Source organism: Lepisma saccharinum, chromosome 27 (assembly GCF_977018435.1).
Source record: "Lepisma saccharinum chromosome 27, izLepSacc3.1, whole genome shotgun sequence".
Classification (NCBI taxonomy): Eukaryota; Metazoa; Arthropoda; class Insecta; order Zygentoma; family Lepismatidae; genus Lepisma; species Lepisma saccharinum.
Genome location: NC_139255.1, coordinates 33,078,996 through 33,098,261, shown reverse-complemented (window position 1 = coordinate 33,098,261; position 19,266 = coordinate 33,078,996). Strand labels below are relative to the sequence as shown.

At 40.2% G+C, this 19,266-nt stretch overlaps 1 protein-coding gene across 2 annotated transcripts in view; it reads left to right on the top strand.

Moving 5' to 3' along the window:
* The window catches only part of LOC145980337 (putative peptidase C1-like protein F26E4.3), a 316,609-nt gene that overhangs the window by 67,118 nt on the left and 230,225 nt on the right, over positions 1–19,266 (top strand). The window contains exon 1 of one of the 2 annotated variants that reach the window (XM_083113381.1): positions 5,042–5,133. The exons of the other annotated variant lie outside the window; for it this stretch is intronic. The gene's annotated coding sequence lies outside the window, so the exon portion shown is untranslated. Of the gene's footprint in view, positions 1–5,041; positions 5,134–19,266 lie in introns of those variants that run through there. 2 annotated transcript variants of the gene reach the window in all.

Genomic DNA, 19,266 nt, shown 5'->3' with positions numbered 1-19,266 from the left:
CCTATATTACAAGGCGACGACGTTACCACTATGCCATCCGGGAGGCCCTCGTGAGAATACGTTTTCAGTTATCTGGTTTTGAAAATTTTAGTGGATGGAAATTTAAGTAACGTTTGTTTTGAATGAATCAATGAATTGACAATTTCTATCTAGTCTGAACTTGAGCTATTTTCACTCGTCACATTATACGGGGCCCAATTCCTTACCATAACTAAAATAGTACATGTCTCCGAGGACTAACATCTCTTTACGTAGGTAGAAAGGTTAGCATTTTCCTTAGCATTTTACTTAACATATGTGCCATGACCAAAAAGCTAGTGTGTAAAGTGAAAAATCTTATGGCATTTCTCGAGGATACAACCCGTCCTATTTCCGTAGCATTTTTCGTAGCATAACCAATCAGAAGCGACCTCTAGGTCACGAGTACAGGCGTAATGGCGGCCGCGTGAGATGTAAACAACGTATCACTTCAAATTTTTAAAACACGATAATTATTCAACCGAGAGGAATTACGCTTCGTATTAAATGGTTTTAGGTAGAGAAGCATGGCGCTGATTAAATATATACTTTACAACGTTTACTGTACACATATGGAAGAATATTTTAGTTTCTCCAATTGTAAACACCGTGCACTCGCCATATATGGTTTAACTCAATGTGCCTATCGTGCTGTATGCATCATACAATGTAATCTCAACAGCTAACCGAAATGTTCTATGAAATGCTTTCGTGTAAACTGCTATTTGCTAAGATTTTTGGAAGCATTTACATAGCATTTATGCTAGCAAAAATGTTAAAGGAAATGCTTTCCTCTAATGCCGGCCTTTCAGAGGATTATACTGAGTGTAGGTCTAGGCGCTAGAGCCTTTTGGACTGCAACATTGCAGTTATTTCCGTAACATCTTTGGCTGTTATGCATTTGAAACATCGGAACGAGTCACGACTCTCGAAGCAGCCAATTAACTAAGCGAGCCACTGATCTCATCAAACCCAAAGTCTATCGCTAAACCCAGGTGCCTGCAGTCTCGTATCACTCCTTGCTTTCGTTTTGAAGCCAGTGGGCGGAGCTTAAGTTTGTCTGCGTAAGATGGCCGCATCTACTTCAGCCAATGGCTTCAACAGACAGAAGAACATCGCATCGGCTGCTGCAAGCGTACGCGGCTGGAAAAGCATGGAGCTCCAACTTCGAGGTTTACTTTACCACAAAACAAACTATAAGTAGCTTTATTTGCTTATGGAATATTATTCCTTCAGGTTTTCTGTCGCTTCTGTTGGTACAGCCATTTGCTGAACAAGCCACCATTGTCCGTAATTCGCATTAAAAAGTACACAAAATTACGTACGTTCTTATGGCGACTACGAATGTCTTGGTCTGCCTCCGCTTCGTCCTGTTACGTGACCCGGCTTCAGAAAAATCGCGTGATGCTTGCTCCTCCCCTTCTTAGCTCCATGGCTAAGCCCCTTGCTCAGGTTCTACACGCCCACTAGGCTCGCTAGACAGCCTCGAGCAGTTCGCTGGAGATGTTCTGAAAGTGATTCGACTCTACCTGCGTGTATTACTTGAACGTGAGTGTCTCTTGAGTGTCTTTTACACGATACAGACCAACGTTTGTTTTGGGTTCATTCTATGCTCAGATAGGACCTACAGTTTAAAATGGGATTCGATTGCTAGCTTGATTTGGTTTATTTTACTTCACTTTTCTGCCACTTTTGGCTAATCGCAAAGATGAGGAGGAGTGATGATATGATGAAATTGAAGAAGGGACTCTGACTCAGAACCATTGGCGTCATGCTAACCAATCCGCCACGAAGTCGGCAAAAATGGGATTCGAACCGCTATTCAGTGTGTCTCCACATAGGGTCGAAATCGATATTAAGTACTACCGGAAGTTTTCTTGGGAGCAAGGGGAGGAAGTTATATAGTATATAAAAAACCTTGAATCGATTAACTTTGGATTATTTATTGTTGTGCGAACACACTTTTTTTGTTTTTTAGGTTGTGAATTCTCGCCGAACAAGCATCAGCGATTCTCGATTCTTCCTTAATTGCTGGTGATACGAAGGGAATCAATGGGTAGGAGTTTACAAAACGATCAGTAATGGCTTGACAACTCTACGGAGGTGGGAAGGGTTTCCGGGAGAAAAAGAGGAGGCTGGAACAAATTGTTTCCGGTTTAGCAACCAGGCCGCGGTTGGAAGGTAAACTGAACGCAACACCCAGGGGCAATTGGCGGAATAAAGGGGGCTCTGAGCTGTCAAACAACCACTGCGGGGGCTCGATTAATGAATCTTCCCCTCCCCTTTATTCCCTGGTTCAGTTTCCGTCGGCGATCATTTGCAACGCCTTCGGCAGTGGGAGGGAGTCCCATGGTCGATGTTTGCTCGGTGAACAAGGGGATTAATATTTTAAAGGGAGTTGATTCGTTCCCTCTGGAAATGTAATTTTTTATCGTTCCTGTTGCATTGCTTGCCTCCCGGCATAGTGTTCATGAAAATTTGCTTTTTTTTTTCACTTCTGTTGCTTTTTCGCATTTTAGTGAGATTTTATAACATGCACTTGCATTTATAGTCAATAAAATTGGTTAAACTTTCTCTGTAACTAGAAGCGTTTGGTTAAGCTTAATTTGTAACAAAAAAAACGCATGGTTAGGCTCTTTTGCTTGGTTAAACTTTTTTGTTAACTAAAAATGTTTAGTTAAGCTTCTTCGATAACTAAATGCTCTTGGTTAAGCTTCTTTAGTAACCAAAAACGCTTAGTAAGCTTATCTGCTAACCAAAATTGATAGGTTAAACTTCTTGGTAACCAAAAATGTTTAGCTAAGTTTTTTATGATAATCAAAAACGTTTGGCTCAAGCTTATTTCGAACCGAAAGCTCTTCGATAAGCTTCTTTGGTAACCAAATATTTTTGATTAAGCTTATTTGGTGGTATGGCTGAGGTTGGGTAATAGAGATGCCTGCGGTTGAACCTCCACCTCTGAATAAAGTTCCTATCGTATTATTAGGTATGTAGGAATATATTCAGCTGTGTTATCTGAGCCAATCCATTGTTTTCATTATCATTTTTTGCTGTCATGTCAACGTCGAATTAATTACGAAATGACTATTTTCGTTTCGTACTTGTAGTTGTAAGCCAGTGTCTTCCGAGTAACATAACGTTGCAATGCCCAGTGGCCCAACCACATGGGGGAAGGACGAATGTCTGTTTTAGGTAGGGCGGCAAACATTGACGGCGAAGGACACCTACAGGGGGCACAGAGGGGCAATTGCCCCTCTCGATTTCAAATTTTATGCAAATAAAAATACATTTCGTAAAATGTTCTTGCTCGCTTCGCTCGCAATCCCTGCTTTTCTTCATGTTATCAAGTTCAGAGCCGCAGCTAGGAAGTGGCGGGATGCGGCCCTGGGCGCCGAACAATCTAAATGAAATAAGTTGTAAAAATATTTGCGCCCTATTAAATCAATATTGTTTCCAGTTTGCAAAAAAAATTGGATATAAGAATGAGGACTAAAAGTGGTAAACGTTGTTTCGCCAAAAGCGAAAGTGTTGGGAAATCGCATCGTTCAGCACATCAGCCCGTAAGAACGTGCACACTAGTGAACTCTTTACACGCCCTTGGAACTACTTAGAGGGCTACCAGCCACATTTCACGTTTACCACATTATAAAACATGGCATATTTCACAGTTTAACGTGGAAAACGGTGTTTGAATTATTGTGGCACTTACAGCGTTTACCAATTTTAGTCTTCAAATGTTCTTACTCGCTTTGCTCGAAATGTGAGTTTGCTTTCTGTAATGCATTGTAAATTACCAAAGAGATATGTAAGTCTTCTCTTAATTGATTATGTCTTAAATGCATGAAAAATTGTTTTGAGAGACAATTTTTGTAATTTTTGCTGTTTGTTTATTATGAGATGGATTAATTTATTGTGTAATGTATTTAAATAATATATGTTGTATATATATATGTCTTAAAGAAACTTTAGATATGTACACAATTTAGTGTTAGCATGTTGCATATGAATTTTCTTATTCTACGTCGCTCCATGTTGCATATGTGTAAAAACATCGTGCATGAAAGTTATACGTTGTAGACCCTATGTAAATAAATAATTATATTCCTAATGCATTTATGAAGCATTTTCTGTCCTTAAAAAAATATAGTTTGTGTGCTTCGTTTGTTCCAACACAAATGATTAAGCACCGACTTGTGCCGCTCTTTTGCGTAACGTATTTGATACTACTACTACTACTAGTAGTAATAATAATATTAATAGTAGTAATGTTATTGTTCTTCTTCTTATTATTATTGGTATGTTTATCCTGGTACTTGCCCTCCTCAGGCAAAAATTCGTGGTTGAGCCTCTAGAAATGCCATGGATTCATGGCTTTACACACTGTGTCATTTCCTGTACCAACAACAATGTTAACTTACTGTGGATAAAAAGTCTTAAGTTAACCGAAACAACCATTGAAAATTTAGGTCAAAGAAAAGGTACATGCACATCTATCTACTGCATGAAATCTAACAGGTAATCCCACACATTCTATATTGATTGATTCAGCGTTAAGATAAGCACAGAGAGTAAACAAGTGCGAAAACAACACGGTACACATGGAAAAGATTAGCGTCAACAAAGATCGAGAGCATTCTTATAACTTTGACTGGCCATAACACAAAAGCGTTTCCCAGAGTTGTAAATCCGAAATAGCAAAAAACAGATAAGGGTTTATCTGAAGCCAGAAGCAAGGTTGAATAAGCCAACAATCAAATACCCAAGGACCTGGGAGGAACATATCGCGTTTAGCGGTGTTTGATGTATAGTACGGTGATAACATTATGTGCCGGTCTCTTGTAGGTGGGAAACCAATGGAATGGCGCCATTGTTCTGCAATCGCGCGCTTTTTTTTTCTCCCCATTATCTGGCATTTATACATTGCCTTTTTTATAGCAGTTTCCCTTGTGATGAGATCGCTGCTAACACCTATGTAAACACGGTGAGATAAGACTCAAGGTTGTAGTGTATTGTGGTGCGGTGTGTGTGTGGGAGCACGAGGTGACTATAACGCTGTTGGCTTTTCAGTGCGATTTTCATTGATTTTCAGATGTACCGGTATTAATCATCTTTAAGGTAAGTGTGTTACAAGTCGTTCTTTATTGTTAATATTTAGATTTCTTAGTGTGCATAGCTTTGCATTGTTGTAATACCGCGTAGCTAAGTTAAGAGATGGCAAGGAATATTCTATGACAGGGAGGCGCCGAAGTTTCGCAGGGGAGGTGAAAGAACTTCCGAAAAGATACGTATTTCTTCTTTCTGAAATTTCAAAATGTGTTAATAAAAAATATCAATATCTTCTTCTGTATTATCACAATGGTTGTCCCTCGGCAATGTCATCCCCCGTGTTTTTGAACTGACAGAAACTGCAGTCATATCTTACAGAAGAAAACATACCAATACCAAAAACTACACTGATAGTGCCTTTGTAAAGAAATTGGCATGGCTTTTCAGATATTTTCCACATACTTAGGGAGACAAATTTATGGTAAATAAAAACTGAGGAGATCGGTAAATAAAATGTTAGATCAGCGGTATATACCAGCGGTGGAAAAAAAAATTGGCACACACTTTTCCATCATGAGAGGAAACAAGATACAAAAGAGCTATAAATTGATAAACTACTTCATTTTTATATACTGTACACATACACAAGTACTTAGCTGTCCAACCAAAAAGAAAACATCAACACAAAATCACTTCATTTCTAAATTGCATACTCGGGGGAAGAAAGGAATGCAGCTTGACAGGAAGCGAAGTTTTCGAACTGAGATTATGTGCATGGGAAATCCCAATGTGCAGCGTCTTCCTGATGTGATCGAAGATAAAACGTTCTTCAGATGCAAGTGGTAGGAAACTTTAGGCAAACGTTTCGTTACAAATCGACAGTTTGCGCGCACAACCTCGATTGGCGGTTTTTGCGTGTTTTCTACTTAATTTGATGATATTTCACGGTTATTTCGCGAAAAAGCGTTCATTTCGTGGAGAAGATCATTTCGCATTACTTCGCGAATAAAACTCATGCATATTTCATTATTGGGGGGTGTAGTTACGTGCAGAATGTTCAAAATTGCATTTTTTTTTTCGCATTTCGCGATTTCGCGCATCGCGAAAATTCAATGTCCCTACACATACTGAATGTTCTGATGTATCTACAAGGTACAAGGGAGTCATGAAACTAACAGACAAGGTGTCAGCCTTCAAAAGAAAGTTTGTAAGATAGATATTAAAGCATTGGGGATTGCTTTAATACATTGAGCATGTTGTTAGATGAAACAGGACTACAGTTAAATACAGAAACCTAAACATTGCTGAATGCTTTTTCTTACTGTCCTTATTTATTCTTTTATCTCATTAATATCGTATCGCTGAGTGAATTGACACCAGGTTATAAGCACTAAAAAATTGTACACCATCTGTATTAATCACACGTTATATTTACATTACTTGCATGTGTACCTACAGTAAATAAACACATGAAAAGATTTTGTGTTGGTCTTTCATGGTCACATGTATTTATCTATTAGTCCCTACTAGCTAATTGCCCGGCGTTGTCCGTGTATTTATTTATCCCAATCTTCTATTAGACAGGAAAATAATTAATTTTAACTATAGTGTAAAATGTAACTAATTTTATTTACAAATTCACTATAATATTAATTTAACTCAAGACTTGATTATGAACAGCATTTTTAGTTTCACCTCCAAGAGCAAGAATAAGTAAATTGAACGGCATTGGGAGTGTCACTATTCATCTTAGCGACCCCGAAAACTATGGATTGCGCACTAATATTGGTCGTTTTCGATTATTTTTACATGTCACCCCTTCCCACTCACACCCTAGGGGTGCCAGAGGTGTCTTACGCCCACAGTATTTCTTTCCAGATTGTAAGTCATATGTGTACCAAGTTTGGTTGAAATTGCTCCACACGTTCGAGAGTTATGCCGGAACAAACATACATACATATATACACACATACATCCATTTTTATACGCTTCCAGATTTTGGCAGCTGAGGGGAGCCACGACAGCAAATTGTTTGAAAACCCATGCTCTATGACTTGTAGTCTAAGGATAATTCCATTAAAAACCCTAAACTTCATTCGCAATAACCCTTTGTCCATTACATCATTGTTAATGCTTACGTTAGGGTGAAGATGAAGCCGTTTTAGGAAACTATGAGTTATATCGTCACTGCTGTGAACGCATTTGACACAAACAGAAGTCCGTCTAAATGCTGGCTGGCTAAGCACATTTGCGAACCGAAGGCAAGATGCGAGCCACGTTTGACCTCACGACCTCCGTAACGAAGCATGAAATTTGAAGATACTTTTTATGGTGACCTTTTGCCACAAAGACTCTTCAGTAAGTTTTCAATTTTAAGGCACGCACTGATAATTCAGAAATGAATGGATGTTATTCATTGTGGCTTATCTTCAGTAACAGTGCGAAGAGAAAGAAGAAAGACAAACATCACCATTCCCCTCCTTTTCTTCATAATTTACGACAGGGCTGCAAATCAGTATTGTATGATTAGGAGGGTCGTCGACATCGTAGCTTCTTTTCTTATGGTCTAAAACTGTACACTCTGTTACTCTTAAGATAAGTCCGTGTAATTGATTGTCATAGGGTCAGATGAGGCACCGTCGCATTTAGACGGAAGCATTTCCTTTAACATATTTGTTAGCATAAATGCTACGTGTGCTTCCAAACATGTTATAGCAGATAGCACTTTACACGGAAGCATTTCATGTAACATTGCAGTTAGCTTTGGCGATTACTGAGTCACACCATCTATGGTGAGTGCACGGTGTTTACAATTGAAACAACTAAAACATATTTCCATACGTGTACAGTAAACGTCATAAAGAATGTATTTAAGCAGCGCCATTGTTTTGTACCTAATAACGTTTTATACGAAACGTTATTCCTCTCGGTTGAATAGTTATCAGCTTTTAAAAATGTGAAGTGATACATTGTTTACATTTCACGCGGTCGCCATTACACCTGCACTCGTGACCTAGAGGTCGCTTCTGATTGGTTATGCTACGAAAAATGCTACGGGACGGATCCTATCCTTGAGAAATGCGATGGCATCTGAAATGCCATAAAATTTTTAACTTTACACGATAGAATTTTGGTCATGGCACAAATGTTAAGAAAAATGCTCTCGTCTAAAGCGGACCAAAGTTCCACAGAGTAGACCTCATCCATGCTTTCAGTCTTTGGAAACAAACATGTCGACTGCTTTAGCAAACATATATATTCTAATCAATACCCTTCCTTCGGTTTTCGGAAATTGTGTGCCCTTAATCCCCCTTCTATCGTTGGGCCTTTTAATTTCCGGCATCACCCACGCTCGGTGGAACAAACACTAGGGTGAAGGGCGAAATGGCATTTTTCTTCACGCTCCCCTTCACCATTGCCTGAAGACATTCCCACATTTCACTTACCTTAGATAAGGCCACTGTTCCCCCATTATGAATGGTTGGGCGTGGCTGAAAAAGACGAAGAATAGTTGGTAGCATGTGCTTGGGGGGTCTAAAAGTGATCGGTGTAATTGGCTTATATTGAAGTCACTCTGCAAATGGATATTCTCGAGAAACTTGTTTTTCTCTCACCGTACTTCCCTTCCTTTAAACAGTTTGCGCAGGTCTTACACGTGAATCACATGATCTCACAGCCCGGCCCACACGCTTCATTATACTTATCATTTCATATTCTTCGTCCTAAAGCCGATCCCCGTGGCGGAGTGGTTAGTACAGCGCGTTACGACGTCAGGGGTCCGAATTCGAATCCCGGTCTGAGCATGGTAGTTCTTTGCCAGTGTCATCGTTTTAATCGATTTGTGTTCTGTGCTGTCCATATTGGTTTGTGATAGTAAACTAACTAACTCTCTAGCCTTCTTAAACCCGAAGGTTTATGGCTGCAGCAACACAGGGCTTCCATCTGTCCCTATCCTGAGCAAGATATTTCCATTCTTTTCCATCCCTACCGATTTGTTTGTGTTTGGGATAGTTCCTTCATCTTTTCAACATCACCCATCATCATCGCGGTTAGCCAAAAGCGGCAGAAAAGCGAAGTAAAATAAACCAAATCAATCAAACATCGTCCTAGCATATTGAATGAATATTGAGTAGTCAGTTTTTTCGCACCCATAGGTCTGGAAGTAAGAATATGTATGGGACGCAAGCTTACTATGGTACGAGATTTATGCCGACGATAAAAACATCACAATTTAGTTACTCTCGTACTTAATGTGGCTCACACCTTTCGCTTCATCATCGTCATCATCATTATGTGTTTTCTGAGGTGGGATTTATCCGAGGAATACTCCTGAATGGAGCGCCTCGGTGGTTCATCCAGCCTCCGCACTCTGTCTCGGGAATCTGTGGAGCAAGGACGCGCATAATGGTAGAGAAAGAGAGAAAGCGAGTAAAGCCGTGCACGCTGCTGCAACGGCTGGTAGCTGAAACCGCATTTCCCCCTCCACGTTCATTGGCTGAGCTCTCTCGACAGAGTGTAAGAAATGGGTACCTGGAACCAACCATTGGGGCTAAAGGGACCGGAGCGCGGTGCTGATCACGTCATCTCCACAAATGGCATATGACTGTGAATGTACGAGGCCCTATCTCCGTATCCCACTCCGCAACATGCCTTCAGGGTATCCTTGGCTCACCGTTACCTTTTATTATGTGGTTTTATCACATACCTAAATTTACATCTTGTTACAACTATTGAAGTGATCAACGGATTCCCATAAGTAGTAAAGTAGTATAAGCGATTTTGCAATAAATTTGTAAAGAGACTGTTCAAAACTATGCGAGAAATTGGCCGCAATTGCTTGAAAAGAATTATTATTGAATAATAATTTTGTTGCACAAAGGCTAGTCTGGAATAGACCTAAAGTTTGGAGATGCCCATCTTCACCAGAAATTCAAACACCTTACTTTTTCACATTACGTATCGTTACTGCCATGTAGAGGAGATTGTGTGGGTAGGCAAGCACTGCGTTGTATCTCCATTGATACCGTCTGTGGTTCGCACGCAAGTGGGAAACATGCAGGCGAGTCAATTACAAATAGTGAACAGCCATTGGTTGTAGGCAGTGGCGGCGATTAGGGAGTTGAGGGGCAGTTTCCCTTCATACTTTTTGCCTCATTTGCCCCCGCACTATGCTAAACCTTATTTACCAAGGGAAAGTAAACTGTCCTTCCTCCCCCTCCCCCTCCCCAGTTTTTGCAGCTTGCCTCCTAGTTTTGGAACCAAATCGCCGCCACTAGTTGTAGGCAAATGATGCCAGGAATGTGTGGTACTACCGTGGAATTGATTGTTTACAGTTATATGGCCACACTGCGTATACACGTACCCATATCAAAATTTTCCAGATTCATCTTAGTTGGCAACAGCAGCTCGTAACTTTTCTGACAACTTTGTACAGTTGGATGCATAAATATTATCAGTCAAATTGTCCATTCCCTTAGTTTGTGATGCTTCAAGAGTTGAAACGAAACGTCAGCAACATCAGCACAATTTACCGTGGAATATTTATGCATGGTCATCCTTCATGCATCATTACACCCATGAACTCATCTTTTCCATCAGCGCCTTGGTCCAGAAAGCGATGTAATTTGACACCGTGTGCCTTGATTGCGGATGTACCTTTCGCCTTGATTTTAATTAGAGGCAACCCATAATTACATATCTCGTTGGACGAAGCCATCCATTAGAGCCATTTTACTTTAATCAGTTTCTCTTCAACAGGCTTTCTTCTTTACTACTCCAGTCATATTGCCGAAATGCCGTTCTCATAAACCACGTGGAGCCTCAGGAAGGGCCTGCGGTTTCATATTACCCGCCCACCACCAGCCGCTTGAGTAGCGGAACAGCTCACCTGACCTCTACAGGTCAATTAATCAATCATTTTTTGTGAAACGTTACGTGTGCTCCCTGTCACGAATGCCCATTAAATCCCTCTACCGTTTTCCTGTCTGGTCTGGGCTGATGTGATTTTGACAGCGAAATCCCTGCTCTTCCAAGCCGACTGGGATCAGACGTCAAATAGTACCTTGTAAACTGGAGGCAGCACTGGAAAAAAAGAAGATAGCAAGAGACCCCCATAATAGGATTTACTGTTCGTTTCCTCTTTGACTTGATTTGTTCTTTCTAGAACTTTTGGCTGTAATTTCATCCGTTGCAAGTTTGGCTCGTTTATCTCTGTTGTTCGTGCTGTAAATTGACTTTGTGTGGCTTCTGTTCCGATGCCTGGAAAAGCAGTTCGAACAGTCAAGCATTGAAGATTTTGTGGTGTTTGACTTTTTCACCACTAGATGGCACTGATTGCATAATTTCATAATCACACATTTCCTTCTCTATCCTAACGCAAGGGAGTGATGAGCTTGACAGCTTAAATTTTAGATATTATTAGCCACAAAAATGTCTTTCCAATTGTCAATATGGCGGACACGTTTAAAAATGGCGACCGCTAGAATATCTAACTTCAGGGAAGAAATATGATTTTTTGCAAGTATGTATCGAGGATTGCTTAACGTGAGTCATTCAAGACAATTGTTTAGACGTTCTGTTATTAATATTTTCTTCTGTACAAAATATATTTATATTGCCAACTATTGGGATTTTGTTTCCATGTGAGAACAGTAAAAATTAAGTCTGTTGTAAAAAAAAAGTAGCTTTTGTCTTGATTCTGTGCTGTGTCCATTGTTAAATATGCAGTACCACATGAACCTGAATTATGTGGCCTTGTTTGGCTTTAGTTTGAGTTTTGTGTTATGAAATTATTGTAACGAGTGCACTCACGGTCCCTGAAATGACGTGTCAATCATACCCCGGCACGGGGCCAAACGTCGTTATGTGTACGGAAAACTGATCGTGACTCACGGTCCAGTTATCAAGTTCGGTACTGAGACGGTCGTTTATTGTCATACTATTGCGAGGCGGAGATTAATACCTTGAAATGTTACACTGTTTTGTTTACCTTTGATATGTAGATTCGAACATTCATAACACACTAATAGCATAATATCCGGTACCTGAAAAGCGTCAAATAACAACACTGACGAACGGTAAAAAGTGAATATATATTGTAACAACAAAAAAAATATTGGAATCAACAACTGTTTACAAAGCCTCCTCACTCTCACAACATTCACGCTATCTCTCTTTCACACACCTGAGGTATTTTTACATGTGAAGTATGGATACAAATCATGGATCTCATTAACATATCATTCCTTTTAATTTTTTAAGCCTTTATGTGAATTTAGGGCATTTGTCTGCCAGCTCCTGTGCTCTTTTAAATTAACTTAAGTGCCAGCCCTCGGAAAGCGGTTAACTAAGACAATTGGGTCGGCGTGGTTAAATCTTTCGTTCGAATGAACCTTTGCACCCAGTCGTAAGCACGACATTATACAAGTTTCTCGGACGGGGGTATTACACACAAGCCTCTCTCGTCCAATGAGAACAACTACTCAATTACATAGTGATGCAAAAACTTAATTGGCTCCAGCTGCCGGAATACACTAATCAATCGTCGGCGCGAGCAAAAATTACCTTAACAACCACCATGCAACAAATAATACTATTTCACGCACACGACCTTGCAATAAAAACAACTACGCTTTCCACAATTAAAAAGGACTCATCAGTCAACTATTGACAAATTAAATGGCGCGACGGGGCGGTCGGTTACACAAAAAATGGAGCACACTTTGACAATTTATACTAAATATTAAAGAAATGAAATGGAGCTTCTAACCCTGAATGCAGACAATTAAATTAGAACATCTGAACATGAAATTACCCTTTTTTATAACAATACCAAAACAATTTTTAGGCGCGGAAGTTAGGTTTGGGTTTTCCTGAGTAACTTTGCAAATAAGTGAGACGTCGGCGTTAACTGTACGGTGTTGATAATAACGGCGCACGTTTACATGTACATGAGACCCTCTGAAGTATACTGTACCAGACTCTGCTACATGGCGTGGTCCTTCATGTCTCCTGGACGCGGGACTTGTACACGGTTCCTTTGTGGCGAAATTGTCCTCCGAGGTCGATCGCGACGAAGAATAATTGCGACGATCTGGTGTACTTGCACCTCCTTGGTACTTCGGGCGTTCCTCTTGCCACTAGCGTCGGATGTACGTGGTCACGCACCGGTTCGGAATCTCTCTGGTGACGGGCTTCGACTCGGCGTCGTTCTGGAAGCGTCGTTCTGGAGTCGTCCTTCAATCTCTCCCTCTGGCTTCGATCGGCGTCGTTCTGGAGTCGTCCTTCAATCTCTCCCTCTGGCTTCGATCGGCGTCGTTCTGGAGTCGTCCTTCAATCTCTCTCTCTGGTTACGGGCTTCGATCGGCGTCGTTCTGAAAACGTCCTTCGGACTTTGGGCAGTGTTTGGCTTTGGTGTCGTCTTTGGCGTTGGCTGACTGGCTTCATCGGAAGATGGCGATGCATCGTTGCGGGGTCAGGGAAGTCGACAGACTCCCTTCTCAATCTCTTTAGCCGCCCATGATTATGTAGTTAACGCTTGGCAAAAAACAAATCACCGCGTAATCTTCACCAAAATAAGGCGCACACTGGTACCTCTCTATCTGCGATTCGCTCACGGTACGTAAGGAAACAAAGTCCACGGACACAAAACAATGATCACGCGAGAGTGTAGCGCGGAGATGCTCTCTCTGTGAAATCCGGGTAAAAACTGTGTCTGGAATCATAGTACTGCCTATATATAAGAGATTCGAATTCTTCCGTTGAAAATGACGCTCAAGTGGCTTGGCTTCTGTTTCAGAGGGATGGAAATGACCTCTCTCCATTGTCTTGAAACGCGGTCAAGTGCGCGTCGTCGATCCTTGCAGGCTTGGGCTCAAGCTGGTTTTTCCTGGTCATCCGTGAACATGGGTTCGAACGCCTGCTGCGACTCAAGCCCGGTAGCGGCGAAAATAATCTTTCCTTATCTCCGTGTTGGTGCAAATATGTCATGTTCTAAGCCGCGGCTGTCACTCAGGAAAGACTCGTCCCCAACTCCCGACGTCTGGCTCGGATACAAGTTTATTCACAAAATAAATCAAACCTCACACTTTCATGTTTGTGCATAAAATGAATCAATAAACAAAAAATAATTTACATCGAACTGCGTTTCACATGTCACTAGATACCGTGACATTATATTCATATGAAACAATGACCTGCTTGACTGCCATATTATAAAACTTTTGTTACTGTATGATTTGTTCATCTCCTGCAACGTTGCCAAAGTTACTGTTGTTCACAAACAACATTGGGTCATAATGGTCGTGTACAGCTTAGGGTTTTCGCAGACAGCAATATATCGTGGCTGAATCGATATAACCTGGATAGAGATGTTTGCTGTGGTCGTCAAATCACAAAATGAAGCCTCGTAGTTTATCTTTTAGAGGATATAGGTGTTATAATTGCTGATGGAAACGTTCAGATGTGGGTGACAATGAGGACGAATAACTTGATAGTTTGCTTGAATAAGCTTTTTCCACTGACAAATTGAAGTTATGCAATGCGATGATTGTAGCCTGGAAAGGATTTCTGAACAACCCAAAGTAGATGAGAATAGAGCTGATGCTTCTAGTACGCCACAGGGTGTTCCAAAAGTTGAAGATTCTCCATGCATACAGCACCATTGCATGAAGGCGGGATGTAGGGGTGGGGCACCCGCATATTCTTGATCTCGGCCATTTTGAAGGGGATTTGATCAGTATCAAGCTCCAGCTGCCCTTGTTCCTCAGGGTTGCCCCCATGTATCCATTGATTTGAGGCTGGGTGAGCTCCAGAGCCGCTTTATGCGGAGACAAGGTCGGAATATTTCGACCTTTGAGCACCCACTCCGGGAATCGAACCCGTCTCTCCCGCGTGGCAGTCAGATGCTTTGCCGACTAGACCACCGCATTATAAAAAAAATAGGGAACATGTAATTTCTGCTCAAATGGCCATGGTACATAATTTGTCGAAAATGTGGAGTGACATTTTGTTGTGAACTTCAATACAAAATAATGTACAAATGCAAGAAATGTGAACAATATATATACACGTTTATCTAGCAGTTATATTGTTACTAATCGTTATTATTTATACACTTCACAGTTATAATTGTAACATTTGACAGTGTCACTTAAAACAAAAATATTTTGCACTTCAATTTATAATAAAATGCAAGAACAGGATTGAGATTAACTTTTTCCAAAGGAAACATTAAGTCCTAAAGTTGTTTCTGAACAACAGATAAAATACAGACAAAGTGTGCCTTAAGAACTATTGTTGATCAGGAACAACAATACGTCACAAACCTACCTTTAGGGATTTTTGGGAAAAAATTTTCATTTTGCATTAAGGGAACAAAAAAATTAATGAAAATTCACAAAAATATGTTTTGCAAAAATGCAATCTGGTACTGAAAGGGTTAATTTTATTTCGCTCCTTGTGCCACTTTCGGCTAATTTGTGAAGATGGGAATGAGTGATGATGTGATGAAATTGACGAATGGACACATCCATGCCCAGGCCAGGATTCGAACCCAGGAACCCCGTCGTCGTATCGCGATGTGCTAACCACTTTTTTTTTTTAATTGTCTCATTCTGATATACAAGTTATGGAATTACATTGTTTTTTACATAAGTGTATTACTGCTATTACAATTTGTATTTCTATCTGGTTAACCTTTACATTTTTGTTTGACCTAAATTAAGTATAAAGCACTAATAAGAAATTTGCATACCATTTCTTCCTTGCTTGGAGAGGATTTTTTTCATATTGTTCTTGCAAGAAGATACTTAATTGTTTCTGAAAACTGCTCTCCTCATTGTGAAATATATATATTAAGTATTCTGTTATCAACCATTGTACTGCTCGTTGTTTTGTTGGTGGAAACAAATTGAAATCAGGAAAAACTATATCTGTATCCGTAAACTTTGTTAATGAGGTGCGGCATATACGACTGAGCATTGTTCTCAATTTGTTCCATGCCGTCGAGGAGTTTCGACACTTCGTTATCCTAAAGAGTCTGGCACGTTGCATGATATACAGTTAGGAGAGTCACTGATTCCATATTGGTATGTCCTATCTCTTGTCACTATAACACGATGAACCACTTTGTACCATATTGATTGGCCCGCTTTTGAAAGGTGCTTGGCGGAGACATTTTCCCATATTTGTGGCCAATTATGTGTATTGAAATCCCTGACTATTCGTGGTACTGTGTGCTTGAAACTATTCATTTCACTATATAACTTTTTAACAGATGGTGTAATTGTCTCATGTCGTAATAACTGGTAGCATACCTGTAAAGCGATGTCCTTATAAAACAAAAACCTTTTGGGAATACTTTGGATATCGATGGGAGCTTCTAATGGAATGTTCCGTATTATCGTCTGCTTGGGTCGTTGACTCGTGCAGTGAGAAAGCTGTTTGAAGGCCAGTCTGTACAAACAATGATCTTGCCTGTGTGTTCACGTGTATTAGTCCCAACCCACCTGTCTTCTCTGATAACGTGACCTCATTTATTGCCACCCGGAAAATTGTATCGTGCCACAAAAAGCAGCCAACAGCTTTGTTGACCTTGGCTAAGTGCTGTGTTTTGAAGGGCAGGATTTTTACTACATACCAAAGTTTAGAGAGAGCAAAAACATTGATAAATCGTACTCGTGCTTTTAAACTCAGAGAGCGTATCTTGTTCACTCTGAGGACGTAGATAGCCCTCTCGCACGTGAGTTTACTATTGGCTTCGATCGTTTCATCGATATTTGCATAGAAGTTTATACCTAAAACTTTTCTTTTCTTTTCTACAGGGACCTCCGTATTGTTTGTGAAAGGATTCTCCTTGCCAAGGGGCATCAGGAATGACTTTCGATTGTTTAGTTTTGCTCCTGATGTGAGCTCAAAAGTATGTATTTGGCTTTTAACACTGTACAGATCTCTTTCATCCTTGAGAAAAATCGTGACGTCGTCCATGAAACTGCCAACTTGTATTGTGGTGGAAGCCATAGAAATGCCCTGTAAATGATGGTGGATACTAAACAAAAAGGGGGCTATTGTGAGGACGTACAATGTGCTACTCAAGGGACTACCTTGTAGTACACCTCGTCGCATTTTAAAACTTGTTGTCAAGAAACCATTTATTTTGAGTTTTAGCAGCATATGATTACATAATGTTTTTATCCAATTAGTAAAAGTGTCTCCGAAGCCATATGCTTCTAAGACTTTGTACAGATATTCGTGGCTCACTCTGTCATATGCTTGGGAAAAGTCTAAAGGTAGAATTGCCTCTGATGCATTCTTATTTTGTTTGGTAATAATTACGTCTCTTATCGTTTGTAGCAAGTGATGTATACTTTGAGACGTATTACAAGCGAACTGTAAATTGCCAATAAGTTTAACCATATATTTTTTTAAACGCTGATTTATGCACCTACTTATAAGTTTGATGTCACTACTCAATATTGAAATTGGCCGAAAATCTGTGACTAATTTTGGATTTGCCTTTTTGGGAACTAACACTATAACTCCCGTGCTACTGGTCTTCCCTATGGTCCCTGTTGTCAACACTTCGTTGACCCATTCCGTTAATTCGTCTCCTATTAGATCCCAGAAACATTGATAGAATTCTGATGGTAATCCATCTTCGGCTGTAGTTTTATTCCTCGGAGCTTTGAATACTGCATCATGAACCTCCTTTTTACTAAACGGTTGTGTAAGCTCAGTTCTTTCATTTTCTGTCAGTGATGCAGGGAGGTAGTTCAAAAAATTGCATTGCGTTTCTGTTGGATTAAAGGCTTGACCAAGAAGATTTTTATAGTATTGCAAAAACCTGTCGTGTATACTATAAGGGCTGGTGACAACTTCACCGGACTCTAAAGTTAATTTATGAATAACGTGACTCCTAGCGTGTTTATGTTCTTGAAGAATGTGACTTAGTGTGGCTTGCTCGTCTGGGTCTATAGGAAGAATCTTGCTCTTTATTATTGTTGCAGATTTTCGTTTCCTATGTATAGCAAGTAATTGCGCTTTTATTTCATTTGCATAGGGACGATCGAAATTAACTTGCAGTGCTAAACGATGGAGATCATTCAAGACTGCATACAAAAAATTATATTTGTTTCTTTGATCTCTACTAACCTCTGCACTGAAGAATTTACTGACCTGACGAAATTTAGGCTTAACTCGAGTTTCCCACCACTCGATTAGGGTCTTTTGCACTGGCCGAGAGGCCTTGAGTTCGTTCCACGTTTCCCTGATTAGCTGGACATAACTACCATTGCATAATAATGTGCTATTTAAAAGCCAGTATCCGCTACCTTGTCGGGGTTTGATCAAATCTAAATTTATTTTGAGAATTGGTACACTATGATCACTAAAGCATACTGGAAAATTTTGAGCACTAATTATATATTCCTGAAATCTTGGTGCGACATAAAACCTATCGATCCTTGACGCACTATTGGAGGTGATATGTGTGTAACCTTGACTTTCGCCATTGGTGTGTATCCAAGCGTCACGCAGTTGTAACCCCTGCGTTAATTCATAGAGCGCACGTGAGAAGTTGTATCCTGGATTTTGATCTTGTGAACGAATTACGCCGTTAAAATCTCCCACTAGTATAGTGTCTAGTGTGTGGGATGTCAACTCGGGCCCTACAACTGTTGAAAAAAAATCTTCTCTTTCCCGTCTGTTTTGGCTTCCTGACGGAGCATACACATTACAGAGAAACACTGAGCCTAATTTGGCACTTATTTGTCTGCCCGTGGGATGGGGCACTACATTACGTAAATCCAAGTGTCGCCTACATGCTATGGCAGTCCCTTGTGCAAAGGGAGTAAAATTGTTGTAAACTTTAAACATGTTCAGTACAGAAAAATCGTCTATGGCTACCTCTTGTAAGAGGGCCACATCAATAGACGATTTAATGAGAAAGTCATTGAGAGCAATTATTTTGGTCGTACTTTGCATTTGATTCAAATTTATAGATGCCAAGGTAAATGTTTGCATGATTAGAACTGTCCACAAAAGAAAACTAAACTTACTTACATTCTTCAACATTACTAAACTCTAATTTCTGCCTATAATGCATTAACTATACTATCCACTAAATAAATCTGGGGTAAGTTTGTTACTCGTCGAAGGTTTCTCTTTAGTTACATTTGCTGAATTACTGGTTAAACTAACCTTTGA